The sequence below is a fragment of the Phascolarctos cinereus genome, unplaced genomic scaffold (assembly GCF_003287225.1).
Source record: "Phascolarctos cinereus isolate Bilbo 61053 unplaced genomic scaffold, phaCin_HiC Scaffold_3;HRSCAF=262, whole genome shotgun sequence".
NCBI classification, from domain to species: domain Eukaryota; kingdom Metazoa; phylum Chordata; class Mammalia; order Diprotodontia; family Phascolarctidae; genus Phascolarctos; species Phascolarctos cinereus.
The window spans coordinates 29,492,196-29,505,408 of record NW_027555736.1 but is presented as its reverse complement, the minus strand read 5'-3'; the positions used below and the strand labels follow the sequence as shown (position 1 = coordinate 29,505,408).

The window sequence follows — 13,213 nt, the reverse complement described above, 5'->3', positions numbered from 1 at the left end:
GAAGGGAACTCAGCAGCCATCTAGTTCAGCCCATACCAGAATGGAATACTCACTATGATATACCCAATAGGCGGTCATCCTACCTTGGCTTGAAGGCTTCCAAAGAGGGAGAACTCACCTCCTCTTGAGGCAGTTCATTCCTCTTTGGGACAATTATAATGTTAGGAAGACTTAAAAAGATTAAGTTTGCCTCTTTGCAACTCCCCTTCTCCACCCCACCCCTTTCCCTCTACCCTGTCATTTCTCCAGGTTTTGTCCTCTGTGGCCAAATGGAGCCAATATAAAGTCTATTCCACATGACCACACTTTATATACTGAAAGATAACCATCATGTCCCTCCCCCCACCAGGTTTTCTCCAGGCTAAACAGCTCCAGTTGTTTTAATAGATTACTATATGCTGTGAGCTTGAGACCCTTTACCATCCTAAGACATTCCCTGCTTTCCCACTAGAGCTGATACTCACTCTCCCCAATGGCCATTCTCTTCCGCTCTAATTTCCACTTGCCTCTGGACAGCTCTCCTATCGTGATGTTGAAAAAAGATCACTGGATTTAGATTTTTATTTTTGCAATCATAAATAAGTCTGGCATAAAATAAGGTCTTTGAACAGATAGACATTTCTTTCATCATAGATCTTGGTGCATTCAAGGAGTATAGTCCTAACAATGGAATTATTTGGTGGCATAATACGATGATCTTTGCAACCTTTACTTGGTGCTGTGCTGTCAGAATTGTTTTACAAAAAGATTCTGACTTTTCAGTCCGATCAGCAATAAAGAGTGTGCCTATTTCTCCATAACCCTGCCTGCATTGAATTGTTGCTTTAATTTATTTCTTCCAATTTGGTGAGTGTGAGGTGATACCTCAACGTAGTTCACATTTATATTGCTTTGGTTAATAGTGAGGCTGAACCCTTTCCAAGTGATTATTCACCACTGAATACTTACTTCTTTAGCACAGTGAAAATTTATGATTTGGTCTGTGTGGTTTAAGGTCATCTCATACTTCATGGGATCAGTCAATCGACAAACATCTAGTAAGTGCTTATTATTTGCCAGATACTGTGGATATATACTATGTATGTATATGTAATGTCTAAAGTATAATGAATGGAACAGTCCCTATTGCCACGGAGTCTACATTCTAATGGGGGAAGATAGGTCCATATATCAGAATATAGAATAGATTTAGATCTGGAAAGGACCTTATAGGGCACTTTGTCCAACCCCCTCATTTTGTAGACAAGGGAAGTTCAGTGACTTGCCCAGGGTCGTACAGCTAATAAGTGTCCGAGCCAGGATTTGAACCCAGCTTGTCCTGACTCCAAACCTTGTGTCCCATCTACTATACCACTTTAACTCTTCACTTACATGTATAAATGTTGTCTACTCTAACCCTTGAGGGCAGGGATGGTTTCATTTTTGTCTTTGCATCCCCAGTGCCTAACAAATCACCTGGCACACAGTAGTTATTCAATGAATTCTTGTTGTTGAATTGAATAATGGTCTCCATTTTTTTTTTATTACTGCTGATATTAAGAACTGCAAAAACTTAAATTTAATATTGCCTTCAGATAAAATTATTATCAAACACACATCTCTGTTTCTTTGAAAATTCACAGCTTTCCCCATCATTAATCTTCCAACTTACTCTTTGTGGGGGTTACTGAGGTCTCACATTACATTTGATCCCTTAGATTTCCTCTGGAGAGGTTACTTATCACCTCAATGTATGACTCAAAGTCAAAATTACATTTTAATCTTCAGAGTAATTGCTAAGATGTCTGACTATGCCACTCTCTGACTCCTAAATTCATTTGCTCATAAATCTTCTTTCCATTCACCACAAGCCTTGATTTATCTTTAATCTATTTCCCCCCTACTTTTGGTGCACAGGTAAATCATCAGGTCATTTGCATGGGTGCCCAGCCTCTGATATATTTCAATCATTGACTCCCATTTTCCCTATGCAATAACTTACACCATTGCATCCATTGGTAATAAATTCCTCCAATGGATCAGATACAATTTTTTTTCTAGCAATTACATTTTTATTATTGTAACTATATGCATCTATACTTTATCACTTTTAAAATCCAAGTTTGGCAAAGCAAAACAAAAGTGGGTGTATTTCTACAGAGCTACCCTTAAAAAGTACATCTTTATGCCTTAGCTTCTCTGCTTAACTAGAGCCATCATACACTGAAATTTCACTCTAATGCTAGTAAGGGGCCCATCTTTACATGGTTAACTTAACTGTGAAGTGTAAGATCTAGGCTTCTAGGACAGAAAGAGACCTTAGGTAATCTTATCCAACTCTCTTCATTTTAAAGATAAGGAAAGATAGAGATTAAGGTACAAGAGTTTAGGTGATTTGCCCCAGGGTAATGTTGCTACTGAGTATCAAGGCTGTTTTATGCCACTTTCGGTTTACATTGGTTGAGGGAGTTTTTTCATTGAGAGTTCCCTGTATCAGTGAAATCATATGTTGTAGCAAAAAAAAAAAAAGCTATTGCCTTGCTCTGGTTGATGATTATGTTTTTACCTCTGTCTCCTATAGATACTGATTTCTGTCCCCCCTAGAAACAGGGAGACAGGCTTTTCAAAGCCTAATTCCTTCCTTGTTCTTCTCTCTTCCTCCCTTCCTCCATCTCTACTTTAATTAGTGTTTTTGTTATCACATCTTTTCCTTTCCACATTGCTTCTAGTTTATTCACTTGTACTGTGTCTTTGACTTCCTCCACTCACCCTTTGTCCACCGATGTGTTTGCTTTCCTATATTTTCTTTAGATTGGTCTTTATTCCCTCTCATTCAGTCCCCTCAAATTACTTGTAAGATTCTTGATAGCTTTCATTATCTTTTCCTTTGTCCCTTTTCAGAAAGAATGCCACTAGTTTCTTCTTTCTCTTTTGTGTCCCCTAGATGGAGATAGTTGTCAGGTGCCCTGATTGAGAGGTTGTTTGGATAGAGTAGAACTGGATTTACTTAGGCTTCATCGGTTTTGTTCCCCAGCTTCCATTTTTCTCTGCCTCCTTCTTTGGATTATTCTTTGTTGAGACTTTTTATCAGGGAGTATCTTGGAAGTTCAGGGTCATATATAAAGTGGAAATTTTGAAGGCAAAAAGATTCATTTGGATGGCTATATAGAGAAATCTCTTTTCTTTGAACATGTCAGAGGACCACAGGTGTAGAGCAAGAAGGATCTCAGAGGCCATCTACTCAACCCCCTCATTTTACAGAAGGAGAAACTGAGGTTTGAGGTGGTTTAGAGACTTGCCCAAAGTGACACAGGGAGTGAGTGTTAGAGATAGGATTTAAGCCCAGGGCCTTTGATTCTATAGCTGGTGCTCTTCTGACTGTATAACTTTGCTGTTAAGAAGTGGCCTTAGCATATAAATGTGATGGGATATAAAAAATGATGATGATAATGGTTTCAGAGAAACTTGCTAAGAATTAGACACACTTTTGATGCAGAGTGAAGTGAAAAGAACTAGAACAATTAGTGCATTGATAGCAATATGGTAGGGACAACTTTGAGAGAATTAGGAATTCTTATTGGCATAATTACTGACTATGATTCCAGAGGACTAATGATGGCGTATGTTAACTACTTGCTGATAGAGAAGTGAAGGACTCAGAGGGCAGAAAGAGACAATTTTATTTTGGATATGGCCTATGTGATTATATGTTTTGCTTAATTACACGTTTGTAACAGACTTTTTTCTTTTGCTTTCAGTTGGGTGGAAGTGTAAGAAGGCAGATTTTTGCTAATTGAAAAAAATATTTGAAACAAACAAATAAAAAAAAGAAGTGACCTTAGAAATTAATGGAAAAAATTGGAATGCTAGGTTCCTTCTCCTTGAAGTCATCAGGCAGAAGTTGGATGACCACTTGAGAGTGGGGGGTTCCCTTCTAGTATAAGTTGGACTAAATGGCTGCTGAGAGCCCTTCTAACTCTCAAATTCCATGAGGCCAGAAAAGGTTAATGGGCACTCTGCTTAGTCGGTTATGAAGTATTGTTTTTTATTTTCTTTTTAAAAATATTTATTTCCAATTAGATGTAAAAGCAGTTTTTTCACATTTTGAGTTCCAAATTTTCTCCTTCACTGCCTAGAGAAAGCAAGCAATTTGATATAGGTTATACATGTGTAGTCATGCAAAACATATTTCCATATTGGTCGTGTTATGAATGAAAACACAGACCAAAAAAACCCCAAAGAAAAATAAAGTAAAAAAATGCTTTGATCAGCATTCACACTCTATCAGTTCTTTCTCTGAAGGTGGATAGCATTTTTCATCATAAGTACTTTGAAATTGTCTTAGATCATTGTATTGTTGAGAACAGCTAAATCATTCAGAGTTGATCATTGTACAATATTGTTACTGTCCACAACGTTCTCCTGATTCTGCTCACTTCACTTTGCATCAGCTCATTTCTTTCCAGGTTTTTCTGAAAGCATCCTGCTCATCATTTCTTATAGCACAATAGAGCAATCCACTGCAAACATATACTACAACTTTTTTAACCATTTCCCAATTGATGGGCATCTCCTCAATTTCCAATTCTTTGCCACCACAAAAATAACCCTGCTATAAATATTTTTGCATGTTTAGGTCCTTTTCCTTTTTTTCTGATCCTTTTGGTATTGCTGGGTCAAAGGCTATGCGTGATTTTATACCCCTTTGGGTATAGCTCCAAATTGTTCTCTGAATAGTTAGATCAGTTCACAACAACAACAGTGCATTAGTGCCCCACATTACCTCCAACGTTTGCCATTTTTTCTATCATATTAGCCAGTCTTATAGGTATGAACTGGTATCTCAGAGTTGTTCTAATTTGGATTTCTTTAATCACTAGTGATTTGAAGCATTTTTTCATATGACTACAGATAGCTTTGATTTCTTCATCTGAAAACTGCTTGTTCATATCCTTTGACCATTTGTCAATTGAGGAATCACTTGTATTCTTTTTTTTTTTTTTGAGGCAATCAGGGTTAAGTGATTTGCCCAGGGTCAGACAACTAGTAAGTGTCTGAGGCCAGATTTGAACTCAGATCCTCCTGACTCCAGGGCCAGTGCTCTATCCACTGCACCATCTAGCTACCCTGGAATGACTTGTATTCTTATAAAATTGACTCAGTTCTCTTTATATTTGAAAAATGAGGCCCTTATCAGAGAAACTTGCTTTAAAAAATTCTCCCAGTTTTTTGCTTTTCCTTCTATTCTTGGCTGCACTGGTTTTGTTTGTGCAAAACCTTTTCAATTCAACATAATCAAAATTATCTATTTTACACCCCATAATGCTCTCTGTCTCTTGTTTGGTCATAAATTCTTTCTTTATCCATAGGTCTGGCAGGTAAAGTATTCCATGCTTCCCTAATTTGCTTATGGTACTACCCTTTGTATCTAGATCATGTTATCCACTTTGTTATCCATGTAATCCGCTCTGTTATCTGCTTCTGTTTCATGGGTGAGTTTATCCCATTCACATTCACAGTTATGATTACTACCTGTATATTTCCCTACATCCTTATTCCCCCCCCCACATTTATCCTTCTCTCTCTTTCTCCTTTTATCCTATCCCTCCTCAAAAGTGTTTTGTTTCTTACCACTGCCTCCCCTAATCTGCCCTGCCTTCTATTAGTCTCTCCTTTCACTTGTCCCTCTCCCTCCCAACTTCCCTGTAGGCTAAGATAGATTTCTATACCCAATTATGCATATGTTATTCCCTTTTTGAGGCAATTCTGATGAGAGTAAGGTTTAAGTGTTGCCTTCCCCCTCCATCTTCCCCTCCACTGTAAAAGCTCTTCTGTTCTTTTATGTGAGATAATTTACCTCATTCTACTTCTCCCTTCCCCCTTCTCCCAGGCACCCCTCTTTCTTACCCCTAATTTTATTTTTTGGCTATCATCCCTTCATAGTCAATTCATAGTTATGCTTTTTGTCTATATATACTCCTTTTAACTGGCCTAATAATGATAAAGTCCTTAGGAGTTACAAGTATCATCTTCCCATGTAGGAATATAAACAGTTTAACTTTATTTAATTCCTTATGATTTCTTTTTCCTGTTTACATTTTTATGCTTCTCTTAAATCTTATACTCAAAAGTCAAATTTTCGTTCAGCCCTGGTCTTTTCATCAGAAATGCTTGAAAGTCCTCTATTTCATTAAATATCAATTCCCTCCCCCCCACAAAGGATTATACTCAGTTTTGCTGGTTAGATGATTCTTGGTTGTAACCTAGCTCTCTTGACCTCTGGAATATCATATTCCAAGGTTTCTGATCCTTTAATGTAGCAGCTGCTAATTCTTATGTTATCCTGACTGTGGTTCCATATTTGAATTGTTTCTTTCTGCCCATTATTAGTAATTAACTATTATTAAAGATTATTAGTTACATTAATGTTTCCATACAAGTAAGGCAGAAGTTACCTTTTAAAAGATATTGAAGTGATTCTGCAAATGGAATGACTCCAATTTAATTTGGACTTAAATAAAGCATCGACAGTGAAATCAATGAGACAAAAATGAACTTGAGTGAAACTCTATTTGTGTTATCTTGCAATCCTGAGCCTCCCATTCTCCAATTCTTATTCACTTTGGGAGCTTTTCTGTTTGTTCTTGGCTAATGGTCTTGGTGGTCCCTCCTATTAATTCACCTCAATAAGCATTTAAGTCTCTATTATATTACTAGTACTGACCTAACTTATATTCCAGTATGAGGGGAAGTGATATATACGAAAGTAAATGGGAAGGATTCAAAATAAAGTAATTTTTTTGGGGGGAGTGGAATGTACTAACAATTGGGGAATCAGAAAAGTTCATTTTGAGGAGGTATCAGTTGAACTAAGCCTTGCAGGGAGGTGGGGTCCTAAGAGAAAGAGGTCATTCTAGGCTATGCAAAACTACAGAGATGGGCCAAGAAATTTTATGTACTGTGATAATTAGGTAGAATAGTTTGGCTGGCTGGAGGATAGAGTCCATAAAGAGGAATCAAATACAGTTAGCCAGAAAGTCCAAGCCAGATTGAAAAGGGTCCAAAATGCCAAGCAGAAGCCCTTACATTTTATCCCATGCTCAATAGGGAGCCATTGGAGCTTCACGAGCGAAGGGACTGACATGGGCAGCCCTATTAGTGCAGTGATGTCCAAGTTATGTTTTTCTGATGATGTCTACAATCTGCATGGGTCATTAGGAATAATTTCTGAAAACCTTTGGTAGTTGTTGGGGTCTGGGGTTGGAGAAGAGCAGGCTTAGTTTTTGAGATACTAGGGTAGATGAGAAAAACCATTTGGTGTTTGGTGATGCAATGCCCACCATCACAGTAGCGATTTGGGAGGTCACAACTTTGACCAGACTAGTAATATACAAATGCCATAAACAGCTACTAGGAGAAGCTGGTATATAGTTCTCCTTTAAGGTTGACATCAGATAAGACAGATACCTTCTCCTATGACCCATGCATCAAGGTTGGGAGAGCCATCATTTGTGATAGGATATTGCCCTTGTGGGTTCACTGGCCTGACCAAGAAAGGCTAGTCCCATGAGTGTACAAATGAGTCAGTCGGGCCTTTTTGCTTTTTTCATTTTGGGGGAATGATAATGTTTGTTTCATTGATCTTTTTACTCTTCATTGAGTTGTGTTCATAGATTCAATGGAGAGGGATTCATTTTCTCTCAGTTCTTCTCACTCACCACTTCCTTGAGTTAGTGCCCCAATAAGGCCTACTTCTTGGCGTTTGACAAGCTCTACCATCGACTAGAATGATTAATACTTGCTGTGGTGTGGGCAGGTGATTGAACACCAACACTCTTAAAGCTGCTCATTCGGGACTTGGAAAGGCTTTCCCCCCTCCCATTTGTTTGTGCAGGCCAAATTTCGAAGGGATTATTGAACTCATTTAGGAACCTCTGCAGTGTTCCAGGGCTTCATGCCATTAGAACAATGCCATCTGTAAACAGGAGCATTTGGAGGACCTCACCACGTATGGGTTGGGGGAAGCTTCCCTCTTTCATCTGGACTCTGCTGAACCACTTTCATGGCAAGGGAAAACACCTTTGGGGAGTACACATTTCCATGTTTTATGGCTATTAAGGCTGAGAAAGTCATAGAACAAAGTTACCTTCAGTTGCATCTTCCAAGGAAGCTTACATTTTGAAAAGTACATGGGAGACAGCTTGCTGGTTCCACTTGAATTTAGCATTTTGCTCTACCAAATCAATTTTATTTTTAAAGTTGGCAAACAATAGATGCCATAGGACCTAGTATTGTCTAAACCTTCTAGCTAATTGTGTGACTATAAAGATATGGTCTGTTGTCAAATATCATTTAAAAAAGAATTGTTCCATTTTCACATCACCATTAAGGATGCCTTGAATACACGTGAAACTTTTCATGAAGATTCTGTAGAGGTGCGAAAGTAGGCCTGTTGGCCAGTGGTTATTCCTGTCTCTTTGTTTACTTTTTTGGGTAAGAAGGTTCATGATTCTTTCCCAAACATTTGCTGTTATCTCTGCTTAAAGGGGGTCAATCCCTCAGCGCTCTCAAATTTGTATCACCTCTCCTGTTTATACTTGGTCCAGTGAAGTTATTCCTCTCATCTTTATCACCACATGTGCTTCATCATCTAGCATATAGGAACTGCGATGTTTGGGTCCAAATGTAGAAGCTCCACTGTCCCTGAGGAGAGGAATGTTACAGACATCTTCATAGATCTTTTCCATTTTTCATCTATTTATTTTCCTTTCAGTTTTATCCTTAAATGTTTGTGGGATGATTTGACTTGCCAAGTGATTTGGGTCACTTGCCAACCTTTTTGGAGATTTGTTTTCTCCTCCTCTGCTTCTCAAAAGAGTTTGGCTTAATTGTCCAAAGTTGTGTGTGTGTGTGTGTGTGTATGTGTGTGTGTGTGTGTGTGTGTATCTGGGATTGATACTGTAGATGGATAATGATCTGGGTCCATAAATGAATGGGGGGCCTTGGATAAGTACATGATAGGAGTGAGTCACTTGCAGCATCTTGCAGGATTATGCAGGAAAAGCAGCACAAAGGATATCATTAGGAAGTTGGATCATTAGAAAAGGAATTGGCTATAACAAGAGCAAAGGCTAACCAATGGAGAGCTAGCTTGTGTGCACCGTGGTTCTCCATGACATGTCAGATACAGAAGAAAGCCTTCAGTGTGTTAGGGGGATGTCCTATGGATGATGTATGGAGGACACAGACAAGAGGCCTCCAGGAGGACAGGTCAGGGATGGATTTTGATCCCTATCATTGAAGTGAATGTCTGCGTGAACAAGATCACAGACCTGGTTACTGCCGAGCGTCGCTGTTTGTGCAGGAGAATTCATATGAATGATTTTATGTTTTTGGAGAACCAAAAATGTAAAAAATGTTCATTTCTTAACAATTGCTTTGATTCATATGATCAAGATATTATGAATGTTTGCATTCTTGCTGTACAAATGTCAGGATGTTTGAAAACCATAATTACCAGGCATGTGTATTACAAGGGTCATCTTGAAACCGCTGTAAACCATGACAAAAGGTCTTCAGAAACAAATATTATATTGCCCCTCACTGAAGTATTAAGGCTGTTTTCTGATTTAAACTTTGTTGTTCAGTTTTTTTTTTTTAAGTAGCGTCCAACTCTTTGTGACCCTGTTTGGAGTTTTCTTGGAAAAGATACTGGAATGGTTTGCCCTTTCCTTCACCAGTTCATTTTACAGATGAGGAAAATGAGACAAACAAGATTAAGTGACTTGCCCAGGGTCACATAGCTAGTAAGTGTATGAGGCCAGATTTGAACTCAGGTTTTCCTGATGCTAGGCCTGGTCCTCTGTCTACTGTCAATTGGTTAGGTGACTTAAGAAAAAAAAAGGAAAAAGAAATTCTTTCTTTCACCAAGAAAGCTTTTAAAATTCTCCTTCCATTTTCTACCACATATTTGTGTGAGTGAGCATTTTCAATTTATTTTGTTTTAAATCAAAATCCAGAAATGCACAACATGGAACCAGATTTAAGATGGTGTTGGGGTCAAGCCAAATATTGTGAACCTTTGTTCAAATACGTTATGTTTGCATAGGATTATTTCATTATGCTAAACATCTTCTGAATCATAACTTATTTCAATAAAAATGTTGTTTATAGTCAAAAAAATTTGTAAAATAAATTAATTATAGTCTTGCAGATAATAGCAAATATATGAGGTCTTGCTGGATTATTTTCATTCTTACAGGATGTCCCATATAAAGCATCCATAATTCTTTTATAATTAGAATATTAAAAATGTATACTCAGAGTTTTATTAATTATATGTAGCACAAATATTATCTTTTATAATTATAGGTATATAATATAAATTTTAATTTGGAACATTTTGGAGCAGAAGTTATCATTGTAGTTATTGTAAGCACTTAATGAATAATTCTAAAAGAATATTATGAGTTGTATCAAATTACCCTGGGGGGTTACAACACATTTTTTTTTTGGTTGAAATGGGTTCACGGAACAAAAACTATTGAGAAACACTGTAACTTGCTGACTCCCCCAGCCTCCATGTGTCAGGGGCAGAACTTAAAGGCAGCAGCTCTTTCTGATTTCAAGCCCAGTTCTCTATTCATTGCATAAACTGCCTCAATAGTTTAGAAAAACTGGAAGAAATTCTGGGACATTTAATTCAAAGAAAAAGCATTTTTAAACATCTTTGTTCCTCTGATTGGAGGGCAAAGCCATGAATTCCAAAACTTCCATTTAAGGAAGGGGCTCAGGACAGACACCCCATTTCTCGCCTAGCTATACTACTCTAGGACTTTCTGATTTCTCTATCTGATTCTGATTTCTCTACAGGGCCTGGCACACAGTAGGTGTTTAATAAATATTTATTGACTATGACTGTGACATCCACTATATGCATGTCATTGAGCTAGGTCTTGGGGATATTAAAAAAAGGAAATTTCCTGACTGTAAGGAGCTTATATTGGCCAAATTAATAACTGACATTGAAAGTTTAAAAAGTCCTTGATATATTTTCACTCCTTTGGGCCCCAACAACCGCCCAGTGTGTTATGTAAAGTAGGCGTTGTTAGGTAGGGAGTTAGAGAGATAAAGCATTTATTAAGTGCTTACTATATGTTTGACACTGTGATAAGCTCTGGTGATAAAAAGGCCAGAAAACAAAAGGCTCCCTACTCTCAATGTACTTACATTCTAATAGGAGAAGACAGAGCATAGAGTGGTGGTGGAAAGCAGGTAGGTAGGAGAGAGAGGTGGTGCCCTGGATAGAGCTCTAGGCCTGGTGCCAGGAAGACTCTGTTTCTTGAGTTCAAATCTGGCCTCTGACACTTACTAGCTGTATGAACCTGGGCAAGTCACTTAACCCTGTTTGCCTCAGTTTCCTCATCTGTAAAATAAGCTGGAGAAGGAAATGACAAACCACTCCAGTATCTTGGTCAAGAAAACCCCAAATGGGGTCACGAAGAATTGGACATGACTGAAATGACTGGACAGCAACAACAAAGGAGAGAGAGGAGAGTACACACATGGGAACATCTTGAGGTGAGCAAGGCTAATAGTGAGAAGGTGGAACATTCCCAAGATTGAGTTAAACTGGGAGCTTTTTAGACTTGAGAAAGCTGAAGCTCAGAGAAATCCTGTAACTAGATTATTGTCCTATATAGCTGGAGAGCAACAGAAGCAGTAGTCATTCATTCCTTCATTCAACATTTATAAAGTGCTTACTATGTGCTAGGCACTAACCTAAGGACTGGAGATCCAAACAAAAGAAAAAAACACCATCCCTGCCTTTAAAGAATTCATCATCAGATAGGGGAGATAACACATCAATATCTCTGCATGTAAGATATATACAGTGTAAATGGAAGAGAAGTTCAGAGGGATGGGACAACTGGAAAGATCTTCTGAAGAAGGTGGACTTTGAGCTGTGTTTTCTTTCATGAACAAAAATCTATTTTCTCTCCCTCCCATTGAGCAGAGTTTTAAAGAAAGCCAGGGAAGGCAGGAGGTAGAGGTGAGGAAGGAGATATTCCAGGCACAGCATCAGGAGATAGAGTGTCTCATGCAATGGAAAATCAAGGGGCCAGAGTCATTGGAACATAAGGGATGGATTGTCTAGAATTAAGAAAGTAATGAAGAAAATGTTAATAGGGCAGATAAACTCAAAAGTGAGTCATGCTTACTTTTTTTTCCCAAAGAGCTGATTATTAAACATTCATCAGCATACCACTCAGCCTCTATGAGGGTACTGAAATGCAAACAAATGTGTACAAACAAGATATAGACAGGCTAAATTGAGGGTATTCTCACAAGGAAAGGCATTAAGGTTAAGGAGGACTGAGAAAGACTTCTGGCAGAAGATGAGGCTTTATCTGGGACTTGAGGGGAGCCAGAGAAGCTGGAAAGGAAAGATGAGGAGGGGGAGTATTCCAGGGATGGGACGCAGCCAATGAAGATGACCAGAGGTAGGAGATGTAGTGTTTAGTTGGAGGGAGCCAGTTTTACTGGATCACAGAGTATACAGAAGGGAGTAAGGTATAAGAAGACTGGAATTATGGGAAAGGGCCAGGTTATGAGGGGCTTTGAAAGCCAACCAGAGGATTTCATATTTGATCCAGAAGGTGCTAGGGACAACTGAGGTTTATCGAAAGGAGAGTGATAGGTCAGACTTGCATTTAAGGAAGATCAGTTTGACAGGAGAAAGGAGGGTGGATTGGAATGGCACAGTCTTAAGTCAGGAGGACCAACTAGCAGCTATTATAATAGTCCAGGTGAGAGGTGATGAAAGACTGTATCATGATGGTTTTGGTGTCAGAAGAGGGAAATAGACACATAGGAGAGATGTTACAAAGGTGGAAACAACAGGATGTGAATGAAGTGTCAAAGGGGACACCTAGGCTGTGGGAACCTGGATGACCAGGCAAGTGGTGGAACTGTTAATAATAAAAAGATGGGAAGGAGAAGTGGACTTGTGGGGGGCAGGGAGAGGGAAGATGATAAGTTCAGTTTTGGTCATGTTGAATTTACGATGTCTGGACATCCAATTTGAAATGTCTGAAAGGCAGTTGGTAAGAGGTGTAAAGGGAATAAGCATTTCTAAAGCACCTACAATGTGCCAGGCTGTGCACCACCAAGTGTTTTACAAAGATTGTCTCATTTGGTCCTCACAACGACCCTGAGACATAGGTGCAGGTGC

General features: G+C 38.6%; 1 protein-coding gene across 3 annotated transcripts in view; it reads left to right on the top strand.

The window, feature by feature from the left end:
* Positions 1-13,213, top strand: part of CTNNA3 (catenin alpha 3) — a 1,889,266-nt gene that overhangs the window by 45,095 nt on the left and 1,830,958 nt on the right. The window lies entirely within an intron of this gene.